Below are 19,650 nucleotides of genomic sequence, written 5' to 3'. Positions count from 1 at the left end.
CAATCTCAGAGACATTGCTATGGTGGGTAAATCTGTTGAGACTTTGAAGAAATATCATTTTGTTTTTCAAACTTTCACGCGTTTTCCAATTTGACCCCTGTAACTCGACTATTCATGCTCATTTCGAAAGACGATAAGCCCTACAGTTTGGACTCCCATGGTTCTGAATCTAATTCCACAAGTACAATGTAAAATAGAAAACACAAAAGAGTCCAAATCCGGCAAATCTTTTGGAAAATCGATTTTGAATCAAAATGCCAAAAATGGATTGGTTTGCCAGATACAGAGTTGCCACCTAAATATTTTTAGAAAATTTAAGAAATCCATGACTCGTGCCAAAGGGCACGTATCCGTCATCACCGAGATTGTCTCGGCTTGGAAACTTAGGCACGAGAAGGGAAGGTCATGAATTGAGCAACCCTGCTCACTCGATCAAAAATCGACCTCTACTAATCATGATGTGAATCTTATTCACATTATATGCTCTTGTTTCGGTTTATTAGGCTAACTTACTATGTGATGCGCACACAAGTATAGACTAATTCGTAAAAATTAAAACATTTGATTTCATGTTTGTTTTTTAAAAGAGTTTGTGAATATGCCACTTGAAAAAATGGGCTCAAATGTACATTAATCAAACTATCCCAATTCAAGCAATTAGTCTTCATCCACAAGCATTCAAACAGTTTATCACTTAAGCACTTAGCCTCATGGTGAACATGATTTGACATGGTAACAACAACACTCATACGATATGCTAAAAAAAAAAAAAAAAAAAAAAAAAAAAAAAAAAAAAAAAAAAAAAAAAAAACTCACCTGATATTCCAAGCCAAAAAAGAAGACAGAGTTAGAAAAATACATGATCCTAACTATGTAATGTGACTAATACAACACATGCGATATGTAATTTACTAGGCTCGGCTACTAATATGGCGTATGAATTAATTTGATAGCATGCGGTCTAAGCACATATTTAAAGAAGTATTAACTAACAATGAAAGTTAGAATGATGCGCCGAGCTCAATGCATGCAGGACAATGGATACAAGGCATGAGGGATGCTAAACGAAACATGATGCTCTAAACTAATCATCATAAGTAGGTAAATAAAAATGAGAAAGACGTGGGGTTGGAAAACATACACATTATTACAACTGTGCCCTCGTACAAGAGGGTCCGAATAAACTAACTAGCTAAGCCAATTAACTAGTTATTTCAAAACGAATTAACTAATTATTACAAACCGAATAAATTAACTATGCTAGCTAGTTATTACAAAAACAATTAATTAATTAACTACTCTATGGAACTAACTAATTAATTACACTAAGTTAATTAATTACAAATTAGAATTAACTAATTAATTACAACATGAAAGAAGTAACTAAGCTAAATAATCAGCCCCGGTAAACGAGGAATGCTCATGCATGTGCGGATTTTCACCCGAAAAGCCCATTGTTCTGCTGCCAAATTGCCTTTGTTGTGCAGTTAGAACATCTTTTCACCTTAGCCTTTGCTCTATTCTGTTCCAAAAAGTTACTGCTCAATTTGACAAAAGTGGCCGGCCGGCCATAAATGGTAGCCTGCCAGCCACTAAAGCTTGGTTCCTCCTGCTGCAACAGAAAGCATACAGAACACAAACATGGTATTTTCAAGGTATGTTTGTCCACCTTACCCCTCCTTATCATCAAACAGCTCAAAGGAGTGGCAAGCTCAATTCGCAAGCCATCAATCGATGCAATTTCATTGCATGATGGCCTATGAATCAAGGGGTACAATTTCAATAAATGCACAATAAAAGACTCTCAAACCTCTTCCCTATCATGGATTGATCAAGGGAAGTGATTGACCTTGGAAACTTGAACCATTTCATCACTAGTAAGTATGAAATGCCTCAAGTTTCCATGTGTTCAATTAACGTCCGATTGAACACCAAATTGCTTATTATCTTGCATCACTTTTAGTCCCAATTTTGTTACTTCATTTTAATTACCAACCATTCCTTAGTTCATTAAGTCCAATAGTGATCTTTAAGTCCTCTAATGGAAAGAAATACCAAACAAAGAGTTGTTTTGGGCATGAGAGAGACACCATGCCGTTGGTAATGAAACCCAAAGCGATTAAACCATTAAGAACAATATCTCAATCTCATGCTTAAACAAACACTTGGTTTGTAATAACTTTCAGAACAAAGAAAAAACCAAGAAATGAGGGAGGTTTCATAAGTGAATGGAGGTGATCACAAGTATGGAAAGTAAGAAATAAATGCTATCAACTCAAATAGGTTGGTGGCTAAGGCCTAAACCTCCAAACCTATGAGGACCATTACACTATAAGCATGCAATACAAGGCATAAATGGAACAAGCACACTAAAACAGTCCTAAAGCACCTAAAAACAATGCTGGAATTGAAGGCAAAAGAGCTACAAGAGTAAGCTACAACATGGAGCAAGTTAAGCTAATAAACAAGCACAAGGAGGGAGGCTACCCCCTTCATTTTTGGGACTTAAAAACATGGTTTTAGCCTCTCAAAAACCTTTGAGATTCAGTATTAAAAAGCTCAAAAAAATTGACAAAAAGGTGGGAAACACAAGGGCAAAAGCTTGAGAAGTGAGGTGCAAAGAAGGGTGATCCACTCTTCCACCCCTAATGGCCTTAAACCACAAGTTTTAGCCCAAAAATACAGAGCATAAACAGTCCAAAAACAATAGGAAAAATAGCAAATAAATCAAAGAAACAAGCCAAAACTTATATCTCTTGAAGAGGAGAACCATTTCTAAGTGACAAACCACCAGTTACACACCCTCAAGAGCCCAAAGTAAGCTCAAAAGCACCTCAGCTCAAATACCACAAGGTTTGGTTTAGAGTGTATAGGCAAAGGCTTAAGAATTTGCAAGAGAAAGAGGGAATTGTAGAGAGAGAGAGAAATGTTTTTGCTCCAAAATTTTCTATCCTCAAAAATGGAAGGGAGGTCTTCTATTTATAGAAAAACATAAAACTCCTCCTGAATATCCATACATAAACGTGTGGGTAGATGCATGCACCTGTGGAAACAGTTGACATAGCTGACATAAATATCTGCAAAACAACTACTGGCCACTAATGTTGGCCGGCAGGCCACAGAAATGGCCAACAGCCCACACTAGTAGCCTTGCAGGTCCCAGAGTTTTTAGGCTTCAAAAACTATGGTTTTGGTCCAAAACAAGGCAAAAGGTGTGTAGGGTTTGAAGGCTCAAAATTGTGGCATTTTGCTGAAGACTTCGAGCACTTGATAAACATATACAAATTCATCATTGATTGCGCAAGCAGTGACACCGAAGTCATAAGGGCGGTCAAAAATGGGGTGTCTACAGTTGCCCCTCTTTGATAGAACTCGAAGTCATGAAATGACGTGAGTAAATGTCAAAGCTCGAAGACGACCCATTTTGACAAGGCCGTAAGACTTGGTTAAACAATCAAGACATAAATTAAATGGTTGCGGTTGCAAGCTGCCTACGTATCCCTTTGCAAGGAATCAAACCAACATAGTTTTGGGACAAGATGCAAATGACATGCACAAAAATACTTTGAAGTTGGACTCACACACTTCACAAAGCCGACTATTTTGAAAACTCATGATCATGCAAGATGATGCAATAAACAATAACAAGATAACAACATATGAATGAGCATCTTTAAGCTTAAAACCAACACAGGTTCCATGCAAAAAGATCTAAAACACACTCCAACCACGCCAAAATGTAAGACGAGGAAAGAAAACACCGCTCAAGGTCGCGTTTCACGAGTCTTGAGAAACTAAGAAAAGAAAATCGCTCGGGGTCGCGTTTCACGCGTCCTGAGATAAAAAACAAAACCGCTCAGGGTCGCGTTTCATGTGTCCTGAGATAAAAGCAAAAACTGCTAAGGGTCGTGTTTCATGCGTCCTAAGATACTCTAAACATGCTGAAAATAGGAAAAAAACCGCTCGGGGTCGCGTTTCATGCATCCCGAGATAAAACTTGCCTAGGGTTGCGTTTTACGCATCCTGAGATACTCTAATCATGCTGAAAAGAGGAGAAAAGCCGCTCGGTATTGCGTTTCATGTGTCTCGAGATAAAACTCATCCAAGGCAGCATTTCATGCGTCTTGAGATAAAAAAACCAAAAGGTACGAGACTGTACCACAAATACACAATGTAGTGAAAGTGTGCGATAGATGTATGAAGTGAACAAGTGCGATAGATGCACAAAGTGAACAGGTGCGATAGATGCACAAAGTAAACAAGTGTGATAGATGCACAAAATGAACAAGATTACAAATCAATACAGTGACAACACATGTTCCATGCAAGATAGACAATCTATGCATGATGCTAATTGAAAGCATGTGTTAAGCCAAAATTGAAAGCACATTCTATGCATGAATCATGAACAATGTAGGGTACACATGCAACATAAGTATATATGAAAACGCACATTCTATGCAATAGAAGAGAACAAATAAGTAATTTGACAGAATGACTAAAACGATATTCAGTGGCAACCTCCAATTTACCCCTTGGAGGCTTTACAACATGTTCAAAAGGATACTCCCTGTTCATATTGGCAAGTGGGGCACACTCATGCACCAGAACACAGTTTTGAGCTCCCTACGAATCAATCTGGACCCAAAAGAGAACCTCTCATACATTGCTTGGGGAATAAAGGCACCAAACAGAACCAGGCCATAGATGAGGACAACCGGTCACCTGCCGGCCACAAGGGAGGACCGCCAGCCACCGGCCACCCGTGCATTTTCGTGGGGCAAACTTGCCATTTTGCTTCGGGTCTTTATAAATACACATCAAGGCTTCACTTTTCACACACCCACACATCTGAAATCTTCATCCCCCTCTCTCTAGGTGTTTTCTCTCACTAGATTCGTGCTTTATACGCGTTTTCCAATGCCCCATGCAAACTTTATTCGCGAAACCCGCTTGATTCTCTGCACTTTGAACTGATCAAATTTTGATTTCATTGCTTTTCTTGAGTTTTCACCACTTTAGGTTTTTTTTCCTCGAGTTTCTCTCGGGTTCTGTGAATTTTCCTGGGTTTTCACTTTTTCTCCCATTTTCTCTCTCCTAGGGTTGACTTTTCAAGTTTTCCCTCTTTTCTTCATTTTCCTCATTTTTCACACATTTTCTAGATGGCGGACAATGTTCCACATGATAGTGCTCCTTCCGAGGTTCCATCTCCATTATCACCCCTTGCTGAGCTTGAGGAGCCGGTGATCGCTGAGGCCAGGGAGACAGCGGAGGGCATTGCAACTGTCCTTGAGGTAGAGTTTGCTCCAGGACTTGAGCCTGAGCCTGAGCCACTACCACTAAGGATATGGCCTTTTGATCCGATGACTTATTATCATCGCACACACATACTGCCACTTGAAGGCATCAGGCGCTTTAACAATTTCACTAGTGGCATGTCAGAGAACGTTCTACTGAGGGAGCTAGATTCCCATCTTTCTTGCAGCGCTGTTGAGGTTCGAACTCTATTTTCATGCTTTCCTGCCTTTCCTTTAATTGTATTTCTTGCACTGCCTTTCATCTGAATACTCTTTTATTACTGTCTGATTCACTCTTTCTCTGCCACAGGGGGACTCCTGTTCTTACAGGGGGTATGAGACGGTGACAGTGAAAGACTGGTATTACGAGCTCCTTTCAAAGGTCCGCGACCTTGTTGATGATGCCGGCATTGACCTATTCTGCTTCGAACTTTCATGACACATAGTGAACTGGGCTCTTCTCGGAGCGTTAGTGGAGAGGTAGTGTGACACCACCAACTCTTTCCACCTCTCTTCTGCTGGGGAGATGACGATGACTCCCGACAATTTCTCTATGATCACAGGCTTAGGAATAAGGGGTGATCTGATCCCCTTCGACATGGATGTGGGCGAGTGGGAGATAGCTTGGATCCACCTGCTTGGAGCGTGCCCACCTCTATGCAGACCAACGATGGTGAGATACAACTGGTTCTTTGAGCACTTCCATGGGAGTGAGCATGAGACACCGATAGAGGTAGAGCAGTATGCCCGGGGCTTCTTGATGTTCCTTCTCGGTACCACCTTGTTTGTGAATAGGTGGAACACTGTGGGTTTATATTTACTGAGCGCTCTTGTGACCCTGCCCCGTGTCCGATTCTACGACTGGGGTGGAGTTGGCCTCGCCACACTCTATGGCTACATGAGTTCCACTACCCGCACACCTGGGAGGTATGCACCACACCTTTCTACTTTTGTACTTTTTGTCCAATATTTTGTTCATAACTTGTGTTTTCTGCTTTGCACTTCCTGTTTCATATCTGTTCACACATTGTGCTTTCTGCTTTGCACTTTCTGCCTCATTTCTGTTCATGTATGGTTGATAACACTATTATTATTTTCATGCAGTTGTTGGTGTATGCCTATTTCCCAGCTCTAGCTCTAGAGCTTGTAGATAAGATCCCCCCCATAGTGCTGTATTCACGGCGATATGATAATCGGTGCCGGCGTCGGAGCCGTGATGATATGAACTTCACCTTCTACTGTTGATACTTTGACACGGTGGCTGCCGATGAGGTAACTTGAAACTCACAGTCATTTTTGTTGTACTACTGCTCTAATTCATATTTCGACGTCTGACGGCAACTAACAATCTGTACATTTTTTGTTTGCAGCTTACGTGGCAGCCTTGGACCATGATGCCAACTAGGGTGAGGGACCAGTACGCCGGGGCTTGGGCTACATCCCGATTTCAGATTTTGCTAGAGGGTCCAGTTCGCTGGGCTTGGTTCTTGAATGAGCGGTTTGTACGCCAGACCTAGGCTCACCCGATCCGGTTGTTCCCATGCCACCCCCAGCGTCCATGAGGACAGCAGATAGCCTCCTAGTTGAGGCGATTATCCAGTTCATGGTGGGCCTAGATGCTGACTTCTTCAGAGTGGAGGGCGACTACTCGACGTTCATCTAGACTCATCTCATGCCCCCTTGATAGGCGTTCGCGCGGACAAGGTAGCAGGTGCTCTCTTGGTGGGTGAGGTGACTCAAGCGACCAGGGCTGATACTAGAGGGCCCCTCATGTTGGGCAGATTATCGGTTGGCCGGACATTTGTGCTTACATGTTGGCGGCCGACTTGGACAACCTACCAGATTCCGATCAAGCCGACAGAGGTAGGCCATGGGTATGTCAGAGCTCGAGGGGCGCCTCAAGTATGGACCACACTTTACAATTTGCACCCCACATTTTCCATTTTAGATATTGATTATTCTAGACATTAATCATTCAAATGCACTTGCAGGCATCTACGAAGTATTCAAAAAGCCTCCTCGAGCTAGTTGCTTCTCTGATTGGCATGGTACAGAGGAGAGAGACGCTGCTTGGTCTCCACGGTATTCAGGTAGTTTCCTTTATTTCAGCATGCATTTCACTACTAACTCTGTTGTGCACCACACTATCATATTCTCACTGATACATTGGCACTTCTAGTATAGTCTTCCCCAAACTGCATTAATACACTGCATTGGCACACTGTACTCATACTATATCTGGTTTCTGAGTGATGCTCATTCTGCATACTATGCTTGTATCTGATACACACACTGTAGCTGATATGTTGACAATTGTTTTTCTAGATTTCATCTATACCAAGGGCACTAATGGCAGCACCAGCACCAACATCACCTCCTCTAGCAGTAGAGAGAAGAGAGAGATAGGCCCCAACACGTGGCCGAGATGTGTGTTGCGGTCGAGGTAAGGATAGGGGTACCTAAGGCCGGAGTAGTCCCTCAGAGCCCGTTTTAAGTGATGATGATGTCGAGACCAGCAACTCCGAAGAGGCAGCGAGTCGACATTCTAAGTCATCTGAGAGTAGAGGTGATGATGTTGGCTCGGGGTCTGGAAGCAGAGATGATGCCGAGGCTAGCTCTGAGGCAGTAAACGGAGATGATGAGACTGACTCTAGCTCAGAGTCTGATAGCAGTGCTGATGGAGACAGTGCTCCTGAGTCCCCTCTAAAGAAAAGACGAAGAGGGCCTCTCGAGCTTGAGATGACTAGCACCGATTTTGTATTTTTTGTTTAGTTTCTTTTTGTTTGGTAGTTTAACACATGTATAGCTTCAAATAGGTTTTTATTTTTGCTTCTGAAAACTTGTACTCTCTTTTCCAAAAACCATGATTAGAATAAAACCTCACAGCTTATTGAAAAGAGTTTTTGCTTTTGCATCATGGGCACCATATTTGCATAAAATGAAAATGGAATTAGGTTGAATTTGAAAAAGAAAACTTGTATTGGCATGATGTTCTTAATCGAGTAATGAGACAACCAACGACCAAAATACAAAATATAACACGATAAGCAAGGCAAAAACAACTCAAACACAGCTATACACACTTGCTAAAACCAAAAGACTCAAAATAAGACCTCAAAACACAAAGATCAAGACAAAACCAGGCTACCAAAACTGCCCGGCCCACAAGTGGACGGCCGGCCACAATTAGTGGCTTGCTGGTCACTAATGTGAAAAACCACCAGAAAGTTGACAACTGGCCTCTACTCACAGCCCTATCTTATACAAAAGGTCCTCCTTCGTGATTTCTTCTCGAGAACCTCATTTAGCTGCCGTTGCTTCTACAAATTGAGACATTTCTTGTCGAGAAACTCACAGATTGGATAGCCACTTTAGACCACACAAAAAAGTAAACTTCTAGGGTTTCGGCATAAACGCGCTTTTTCTGTTGGGCCGTGCTCCACTTTGTTTTCCGTTCCTCCACGCCGCGGTCCGATGTTGGGACTCGATTACGCATGCCTTTCACTTCGGAGCACAGGATATATGTTCGACCCTTGAAGAATTTCAAGCACTAATGGAATCCTGACGCAATGAGGAAATCATGCCTCTGCCCCATTTTGGCTATGCCCTAGCCCTGGGACGGATGTGTGGGCTCACTTTGCACGAAGCTCGATCTGGCTCATGATGGGGAGCTGGACATTCCCAGCTTAGTTCACTGATTTTCTGACATCGGAGACAGAGGTGACCTCCTCTGGCGAGACTTTCGGTAACATGCCCTCTCTTTATGTATGCTCGCACACTACCTTCTTGCCCCTAGTTACGGTGGAGTCAACATCAAGTTGATTGAGGTGGCCCAACACTTGAAAGAGGGTAAAAGCTGCATCGGTTTGGCCCTAGTTGAGACCCTGATGGGTTTAGATGCTTTTCATCGGTGAAAAGCTACCAGGTTTGCGGGGAGTCCACTACTTCTTCAGGTATTGTTTCCCACCCTTTCTGATATATGCCTCATATATCACTCAACATTCATGCTCTATTTTCTCTCAAAGCCCGTTCTTGACTTTTCTCTCCGCGTACATCTCTTTATTCTTTAATCTCTCTTATTTTTCATCCCTTCCCAGGTATGGCTCATAGATAAGCTGAAGGTAGTAGACCCTTGCTCCGAGTATTCAGCTCGAGCTTATTTCTTCTGCCAACGACTAGTGGACTTTTCCAACAAGGGATGGTGGTGCAACTGGATGTGCAGTAGATCTGCAGCTGACATAGCTTGGCGTTGCCCCTGGTTCAATCTGACTGAGATGAGCTACAGCATGACTCGGCAGCTTGGCATACAGTTGATTAGCTTCACGCACTACGTGTTCTACTTTCCTTTTTGGTTCAGACGCCAGTTTGGACATGATAAGACTTGCCCAAAGGAGGGGGTAGAATACCTGGCTTCATTCCCGATTCGTGCTTCACACTTGGCTAGGTACCTTACTGCCTAGAGGACGAGAAATCTTGTAGCCCTTACCCCTAGTTTCAGTTATGCCCTTTCTGATGAGTAGTTGGCTTAGCTCGAGGATGAGGCACAAACTGGGCCCACTTTGGCTACAGAAGTTTCCACAAGCACGAGCAGAGGACGTAGGAGCACCTGACTTGCTTATGCCCTTAGTTTATTGCTTTGACATTTCTTTTCAAGTTTTTATGATGTAAAAACAACTTTGATTTGTATCGAAGAGTTGGAGAACTTTATGTTGAAATCAATAGAATTAAAGTTGTGAGCGTTAAAAAATTTCCTTTTGGTCCAAAAATGGTGTAAGTTGTAAAATGTAAAATTTTGAGAAAAATCAATTTTTATTAAAACTTTCGAAAACCATTTTTGAAAATGATCACTACCTGACACGCACAGAATTGATCCTCAAGATGTACAACCTCGAATCAAAAGATCATAACTGCCCCTGCTTGAACACCACTGCTGCTCTCGATTGTCATAATGAAGATCACAATCGAACTAATAGATGATGAACTGAGATGACCTGATTATAAAAATGAACAGGACAGTTGAATTGGAGATGGTTACGGCCGAACTTCAAGATAAAGTTGCCTATGTATCCCAAAGATGGGAATCAGACCTTATGTAGTTCTGTTTAGATTCACTCGAGTATTAACTCTCTCTTTTTACGCTCTAACTTTTGCCAAAGTTGCCCTTTAGGGTTTTCAACCTTGCGAGCTCAGTTTTTCTTTATTTCTAATTTTTCTTGCTCTAACTTTTGCCTAGGTCGCCCTTTCAGGTTTTCGACCTAGCGAGCCTCTCAACGGTAGTATTTCTTCAACTTGTCCATATTGATCGGCTGTGAAAATTCCAGGCCATCTAAGTCCATGAGAATAACCGCTCCTCCTAACCAGATAGCTTTGATGATGTAAGGATCAGTGCAATTAGGTCTGAACTTGCCCTTAGGGTCATGAATGGGAGCTCAGTTGTCTTTCAACACCATGTCTCGCTCCTTAAGATTCCGGGACTTAACCTTTTTGTTAAAAGTCCTGGCAATTCTGCCGTGGTAGCCCTGAACATGATACAATGCCTTTAGCCTTCTTTCATTAAACAACATTAACTCCTCAAATCTGTTCTGTTACCTGCCTGCTTCTGCTATCTGACACTCAGCCATAACTAGCAGTGAAGGGACTTCAGTTTCAATTAGCAAACGGCTTCCATCCCGTAGGCGAGAGAATAAGGGGTTGCCCTTGTAGATGTCCGGATTGAAGTTCTGTAGCCCCAAAGTGCGAATGGCAATTTATCTGGCCAGTCTCTATAGGTCTCAACCATCTTTTACAAGATGTTCTTGATATTCTTATTAGCGGCTTCAAAAACTCCATTGGTTTGTGTAACAAGTCTGCGGGGGACCTCGCTACAGCTCGAACTCGATTTGTAGTCACGGTTCTAAGTCTGAACCAAAGAGTCCGAATCCGACAAATCGTTTTGAGAAAACTGATTTTTGAAAGAAGTGCCAAACATGGACTGCTTTGCCAGATACAGAGTCACCACCTAAATGTTTTTTTAATGGGAAATTTAGGAAACCCTGACTCGGTGCCAAAGGCCACGTGTCCGTCATCACCAAAGTTGCCTCGGCTCGGGAACTTGGGTACGATTGGGGAAGGTCACTTCGTGAGCACCCCCGCTCGCCTGATCAAAGATCGGCCTCTACTAACCATGATATCTATTTTTGAAAACATTGTATGTTCTTATTCCGGTTATTAGCCTAGGTTACTATGTGATGCGCACAGCATATAAGTATAGACCGGGTTGCCTGAATTGGAACAAAACATTTCATGTTTGTTTTTTGAAAGATGGTTTGCTACTCGCAAGTAGGCTTAAAATGCAGATTTTTCCACCCGCAGGTGGGCTTAGAAAAGATGGTTTTGCCACTATCTAGTGGGCTTAAAACAAATAGTTGATGATTTATTCCAATTCAAGCAACTCAACCTTCACCCACAGGCATTCAGGCAGATATATCACATAAGCAAGTAGCCTCATGGTAAGCATGCTATTCATGGCATTCACTCACACGCATGCAAGGATGCTAAAGCATAAAACTCACCGAGTACTCCAAGCCAAAAACAGAGGCTACATTAGAAATCATGCATGATCCTAAATATACAGAAATGCCTAATGCAACACATGCAAAAATGCAAACTATAGCAGGCTCGGCTATTCTAAACATGACATATGGAATGCTACAACTAACATGTATTCAATTTGGAAATTGAAAGTACAATGCAGTTAGTATGGTGCGCCGAGCCCGGTGCATGCAAAACAGATGAATGATGTAAACATGCTGTCATACTGTATGCTAATTGAAATATGCCCTAATCTAACCATCATAAGCTGGTAAATAAAAGGGAGAAAGACGTGGGGTTGGAAGACATACAACACACACACGCACACTTATTACAGTTATGCCCTCGCGCGGAGGGTCCAAATAAATATACAGTCCCAAATGAAAGAATATTACAGTCTGAATAATATTACAGTCCGAATAATATACAAATTCCTAATTAATTTAACAAATTAACTAAGAAAGCTGTAAAACTGGCATGCAAGCCAGGGACTGCCTCGCTTCTGATGGATGATGCATGTCCGGGTTGTCTCGCGCGGAAATCCACCGGGATGCCCCGATTAGCCTCTGTTTACACCTTTTCTTGAAATGCGTGTCGAGCTCCAAAAAGTTGTTGATTCTTTATTTTGCTGCAACAGAGAGCAGGAAAGGGGCATAGCAATGTATTTCACAAATATATGCATGCCTCGATCCTCGTGCCACCAATCACGCATACCGAGGCATGATGGCCGAGGAGTCGAATTGCACAACTCAATATAGAATGAATGCACATGAAACACAGCTAAAACCTAACTCCATCATGGATAATCCGGAGTGTCGGTGACTGGGGAATTGAGATACATTCCGTCACTCGGAGTACGAAATGCACCTCGTTTCCCGTGCCCGGGCTAACTCCTATTTCGAACACGATGCAATATGCATGACATGCATGAATGCAACTAAGATACAGCCTAGCATGCACAATGCTATGAAAATGAGATGCCTCGAAATACGTGCACACGGGCACGCAAACCGAGAAAATGACAAAATGCGATCTAAGATACAACCTAGTATGCGCAATGCTATGAAAATGAGATGCCTCGAAATGCGTGCACACGGGCACGCAAACTGAGAAAACGACATATGCAATGTAATGATATGAAAACATGATATGGGCTTATACCAACATGAGTGAGCCTCAGCCGCACTCACATAGGATGCCGGCGGATAAAAAATGAAGTGCCTCGAAATGCGCGCACACGGGCACGCAAACCGAGGCATTGGCATACGCAATGCAATAGCATGGAAATGGCATATAGAATGCAACATGGACTTATACTAACATGAGAGAGCCTCAGCCACACTCACATGAGAGGCCGAATGATGAAAATGAAGTGCCTCGAAATGCGTGCACACGGGCACGCAAACCGAGGCAATGGCATACGCAATGCAATAGCATGGAAATGGCATATAGAATGCAACATGGACTTATACTAACATGAGAGAGCCTCAGCCACACTCACATAAGAGGCCGATGGATGAAAATGAAGTGCCTCGAAATGCGTGCACACGGGCACGCAAACCGAGGCAATGGCATACGCAATGCAATGGCATGGAAATGGCATATAGAATGCAACATGGACTTATACTAACATGAGAGAGCCTCAGCCACACTCACATAAGAGGCCGATGGATGAAAATGAAGTGCCTCGAAATGCGTGCACACGGGCACGCAAATCGAGGCAATGGCATACGCAATGCAATGACATGGAAATGATATGCAAACATGCCAATGGGATTTCAGCAGCAAAATGAGGGGGAAAACAGCCCCGAAATGAGGCGAAAACACACCCGATGCATGGAATCTCTCCCGAAATGCAAAATTAGGCACATGAAATGGCTTACAGCTATACAAAACATGCACAATTGGCACATGGAATGAAAATACAGAAGCAAGGCAGCCCCAAAATTATCATTTTTCTAGTACAAAACATGGCCAAACAGCAAGCAAAAATAGGGCAAAATTAGCATGCGAAAATGGCCCTAAACATGAGATTATGAAGCAACTCACAGCTGCAAACTCCAAATGGGTTAGGACCCTTCAACAGCATTGAAGAGGGACCAAAAATAAGCACTTTCACAGAACTGTAAAAACCTCAAAAACAAAAGCATGGTAGGCTAACAAAACATGCAAGAAAACGGACCAAAAGGTGGCCAAAGAGGCAAGTGGCATATGCAATGCCCAAAATGAAAAATTCCCTTCTAAAAAATTGAAGAGGGACCAAAAATAAGCATATTTCCAGAACTGTAAAATGGCCAAAACAGTATAAAAATATGCTAGAAATGCAATGCAAAATAAGGCTCAAAAGAGGCTATAACATGAGGTATGCAAAATAATCCACAAACGGCCAAAGAACCTTAATCAAACATGTTAAGAAGGTCAAAATAAGGCCATCTCTAGGCCTGTAAATCATCCAAAAATGGAAGCATAATGGGCTGCCAAGGCATGCAAGAAAACGGTATTTAAGGAGGATATTGAAGCAAGTGCAACATGGAAGTCTCAAACAGTATTGAGCCCTTCTTCAATGTTGAAGAGGGGCTCAAAATAAGCCTATTATCAGTTTACAACATGCTCCAAAACAAATCACACACAAGCTAAAAATATCATGCAAGAAAATGACATTTTAAAGGGATAATGAAGCAAGTGCAAGATAGAGGGCTCAAACAGGGTTGAGCCCTTAATGAGACATGAAAATGAGCTAAAAAAAATGATCTTTCCAGTTCTGGTCGGAGCTCAAATGTACAAGAAAGAGAGGCTAAGAAATGTTGCAAAAATGAGCTCAAAAGAGGGAAAGTGGACTTACCCTTGAAGATCAATTCTTTTGTTGCTTCTTGGGCTAACTTTGTTGCCTCTTAGCTGCTGGAATTCCTCTCCTTGCTCTTGGAATGGAGTGGTGGTGGTAGAGCTTGGTGTTGTAGTGTAAATGGTGGTGTAGGACTTGGAGCTTTTTAGGAAAATGAGAGAGATGGAGGGTGAGATGTGTATTGAGGCTTAAAGACCAAATTTTCTAACCCTCAAAACCAACAATGGCAGCTGGTTATAAGGACCAAAAGGAGGGTGTAAAGGTGGGGGAAAAGGAGGCAAGCTTTCCCCCACAAAATATCCCCTGGATTGGGATATTTTCTGGGGGAAACAGCTGCACAGCTGTAAAGTGTGCATTGAGAGGATCATGGCCGGCCACCTATTTGGCTTGGAAGTGGCCGGCCGGCCACCCCCCCTAGCCGGACAGCTAGGGGTCAAAAGGGTCAACTTGAAATAGTGGCCGGCCACCACATATTGGTGGCCTCCCAGGTCTCCTCTTCACAACCCCGTGGTTCGAATTTGGAAACTCCAAAACAGGAGAGAGAACAAGCCATTTTCAAGAGGGGTTCAAAAGGGTCAAGCAACATTAGTGGCCGGCCATGAACTTTTAGGGTCCTCCCATATGTGTACAACACAAATATGTGGTTCAAAGTTCAAGAAAAAGGGCCCAGGTTGTTCAACATTGGCTCGGAAGGAGGGGTTCAAAAGGGTCAAATTGAATTAATGGCCGGCCATGAACTTTTAGGGTCCTCCCATGTGTGTACAACACAAATATGTGGTTTGGGGTTGAAGAAAGTGGCTCCAAGGTGTTCAACATTGGCCCGGAAGTGCGAAAAACGGGTGTCGGAGGGCGAAAATGGAATATAACTGGTTGCCAAGATAATTGCTGGCCTCCCACCCTCCAGTGACCTTCTTGGTGATGAAACATAGGCACCTGCCAAAAATGAACGAAAACTGATGCAAAACGAACCCTCGGGGGCCAAAACACGCAGTTCGGGGTCCTGAAAATGGGCTGCCAAGCACCGAAAGTGGCGCTCGACCACGAAGTGGGTTTCTCAGACCCCAGTGTCCCTCAAAAGGAAGAAAATAAGATGTGTGCCAAAATTTAGAGCAAACGGAGATGGTTAGGCGGTCTCGAACCGAGGCACACGGCCTGACGGCTCCGAAAACCGGAAACCGGACTCCAAAATGGGCAAAATGGCCTATGACCACAAAACGTAGCCTACGGCCACTGAGAAATGATCTACAGGACCTCTCCCTCCCCTCAGGAAAAGAAACAGAGAAAACCGAGTCTGGTTCGCAAACCGAGACAAGGCACAGGAAAGGGTTCGGAAGTCCGGAGGCAGGGCTCATGGCCGCGACTCTGAGACTTCTGAACGAGCGCGATATGCAACATCACCAAGCGCTCAACTGGTGACGTCTAAGTCTTAAGGTCGGTCAAAAATGGAGTGTCTACAGTTTGTGTCCTGTATGTAGATGACTTATGAAAAGTCGCGTTGTATTTGTCCAACAAGTCGATCACCTCTTTCTTGAAATGGGAGCTGTTATCTGATATGATCTTCTTCGGAACTCCGTACCGGTAGATGATATTGTTTCTGATAAATTTGGCCACATGCGATGCCTTCAACACTGCATAGGATCAAGCTTTCACCCAGTTTGTAAAGTAATCAATCGCCACCAAGATATATTCATGTCCATTCGACCTTTTTGGCAAAATAGCACTGGTAACGTCGATTTCCCAGACTGAGAAAGGCCATGGCAAAGTCATGTTGTAAAGCATTGACGGCGGGATATTCATGCTATTGGCATGAATTTGACATGTGTGGAATCGCCATACAAAACCAATACAATCCTCCTCCATAGTAGACCAGTAATAACCTTGCCTGAGAATCCTTCGAGCTAGCATAACACCATTCATATGCACCTCGCATTCTCCGTCGTGGATAGCCTCTATAAGGCACTTCGATTCCTCTTATTCCACACACAACTTATGCATTCCCAGATGACCTCTTTTATACAGCTTACCCCCGCAGATGATAGATTGGACGGCTATTCATTGTATTCCCCGTTTGTCCTTGGCATTTGCCCCTAGTGGATACGTCTTCTTTTCCAGGAAGTTCCAAATATCGTAATACCAAAGGTTTTTGTCTTGCACTTTATTTATCGCCGCAATAGTTTCATAAGCCTGCGTGTATTTCTGTTCAATGATAATTGGACGCATCCGAACCCCAAATGGGATGTTTACCATAGAAGATAGAGTTGCTAAAGCATCAGCGAAGCAGTTGTTCTCTCAGTAGATGCCAACTTTTCAAACCTTGGAATCAGAATATCCAGGGTCTAATGGTAAACCCTCATCTTCTCTTCTTTGACTTTTCAGTCTCCGTTTACTTGAGAAACAATGAAGTTTGAGTCCTTGATGACGTCCAACCTTATTGCCCCTAGTTCTAGGGCAGCTTCTAAACCAGTAATACATGCTTCATATTCTACTTCATTGTTGGACACCTTGAACCAGAGTTTGAAGGCTAAAGGTACATGGAAGTCGTCGGGTGCTATCAGCAACACACCTATCCCATAACCGTACTAATTGGACGCTCCGTCAAAGTACATCGTCCAAGTTTCTTCTTCAACTTACAGAATGTCTTCATTTGGGAACAAGTATTCCACTTCCTCATCTCCTTCTACCGGGTGGTCTGCCAGGAACTTCGCTACAGCTCTTTCCTTAACCGACTTGCGGGTGACATATTTGAGATCAAATTCAGAGAGAAGAAGCAACCAATGGGCCAGCCTACTCGTAAGTGTTGGTTTCTAAAAGAGATATTTGATGGGATCTAATCATGAAACTAGGATTACAGAGTGAGCTAACAAGTAGTGCCTCAACCTCCTAGTAGCCCATACCAAGGCTAGACAAGCTTTCTCCAACAGAGTATAGTGGGTCTCATAATCTAGCATTTTTTTGCTCAAATAGTAGATGGCTTCCTCCACCCTATCTTTAGATGCTTGATCAAGCATGCATTCCATGGTCGAATCTGTAACTGACAAGTACAGAATCAAAGGTTTCCCCAGCTCTGGTGGCGACAATACAGGCGGATTCTAGAGGTACTGCTTAACCTATTCAAAGGCAAACTAACATCGATCGTCCCATCAGAATTTCTTTTCTTTTTTCAGGAGACCAAATAGTGGTTCACAAGTCAAGGTTAATTTGGAAATAAACTGTCTTATGAATTGCACTTTACCTAGAAAGTCTTGCACCTGCGTTTTAGTCCTCGGTGGTGGCATTTCTAGGATGACCTTGATTTTGAAAGGATCTACTTCAATACCCCTCTGTGTGATCAGAAAGCCTAGCATGTTTCCTACCGTTACGCCGAAGGTGAATTTCTACGAGTTTAACCTCAATCTGTATTCCCTGATCTGTTGAAAGAATTTCTTCAGTGCGGTGTAGTGGCCCTCTCGTTCTTTGGACTTGACAATCATGTCGTCTATGTACAGCTCGACGTCTTTGTGCATCATGTTATGTAGAATGGTGGTTGCAGCCCTCTGATAGGTAGCTCTAGCATTTTTCAAACCAAGCGGCATAACTCGGTAGCAATAGGTACCCTACGGTGTAATGAATGTGGTCTTCTCTCTATCCTCGGGCATTATTAGAATCTGGTTGTACCTAGAAAACCCATCCATAAATGATAGCAACGCATGGCCCGCTGTGAAATCCACTAACTCATCAATATGCGGCAGAGGAAATCCATCCTTCAGATTGGCTCTGTTCAAGTCCCGGAAGTCTACACACACCCGGATTCAACCATTCTTCTTTGGCACTGGGACGATGTTGGCTAACCAAGTCGGATACTCAGATACTAACAAGAAACCTGCCTCGATCTGCTTGGTGACCTCTTCCTTGATTTTCAGCGCCCAATCCGGACGAATTCTACACAGCTTCTGCTTGACTGGTCGGGCCTTGGGGTCAAGAGGGATCTCATGGTGTACAATCTCAGGATCGATTCCAGGAATGTCTTCGTAGGACCACGCCAAAACATCATTGAAATCTTTTAATAAAGCAATTAAACGATTACACTCCTCCGAAGGCAACGTGGACCCGATCTGGACCAGGCGAGGATCCTTCTCAGTACCCACATTAATGGCGAAGATTTCATCAGCACAGAGTTTAGTAAACCTCTTCTCCTCTCAATTAATCAATTTTTTCAAAGCCAGAGGAATTTCTTCGTTTTCGTTTTCATTAAAATTATGAAAATTTTGGTCAATACAATAAACCAACGGCATAGAAAAGTACACAGAATCTACAGAGTTCTCATTCAAAAGGTCTAGATCTTCGATTATAGACTCAAAAGAAAAGTTGAATGAAGACCTAAAAAGGACTTTGGTATCCGAATTTCCACCCCCAGAAATACCAGACTCAGACTCAGAAAAACTTGAACCTAATCTCACTAGAATCAGATTCTAGCTCATTACCTAATTCAGAACTGGATATATAGCCTTTCTCCAACTTCCAGATAAGAGATGGTGCCCCTGATGCATCTAAAATGTCGTTGGTTGGGTTCACATCTGGTTCTTCCCCGATCATAGAGACAGTAAAGTTATCCCCCAAGTCCTCTAGGTGGGCTGCAGGATCTATCGGGAGACTAGCCAGTGCTACCCCTACTCCAGGTTCGCTGCCATCTGAGTCACCTTCCCTGCTCTGTTCAGTTTTGATATTTGGTTCAACCCTTTCTTCATCAACACTATCCTACAGCTGCAGATCAAAGAAGATCTTGAATCCGGGAAAACGTTGCTTTGAGGAATTCACTCAAGACTCAGGAAAGCCACAACAAGGGAATTCTTCTCCCTCCCGAACAAAGTGGCCATTCAATGTCCCATGGATTGGCCTGTGAATGAGCTTATAGTGTTTTTTGGCTTGCTTAGCCTTGGTTCTGCCCTTCATCTCTTCTCCCTT

The sequence above is a fragment of the Camellia sinensis genome, chromosome 1 (assembly GCF_055761805.1).
Source record: "Camellia sinensis isolate YWXY chromosome 1, ASM5576180v1, whole genome shotgun sequence".
NCBI classification, from domain to species: domain Eukaryota; kingdom Viridiplantae; phylum Streptophyta; class Magnoliopsida; order Ericales; family Theaceae; genus Camellia; species Camellia sinensis.
The sequence above is the reverse complement of the archived record's forward strand: the minus strand, read 5'-3'. Positions refer to the sequence as shown.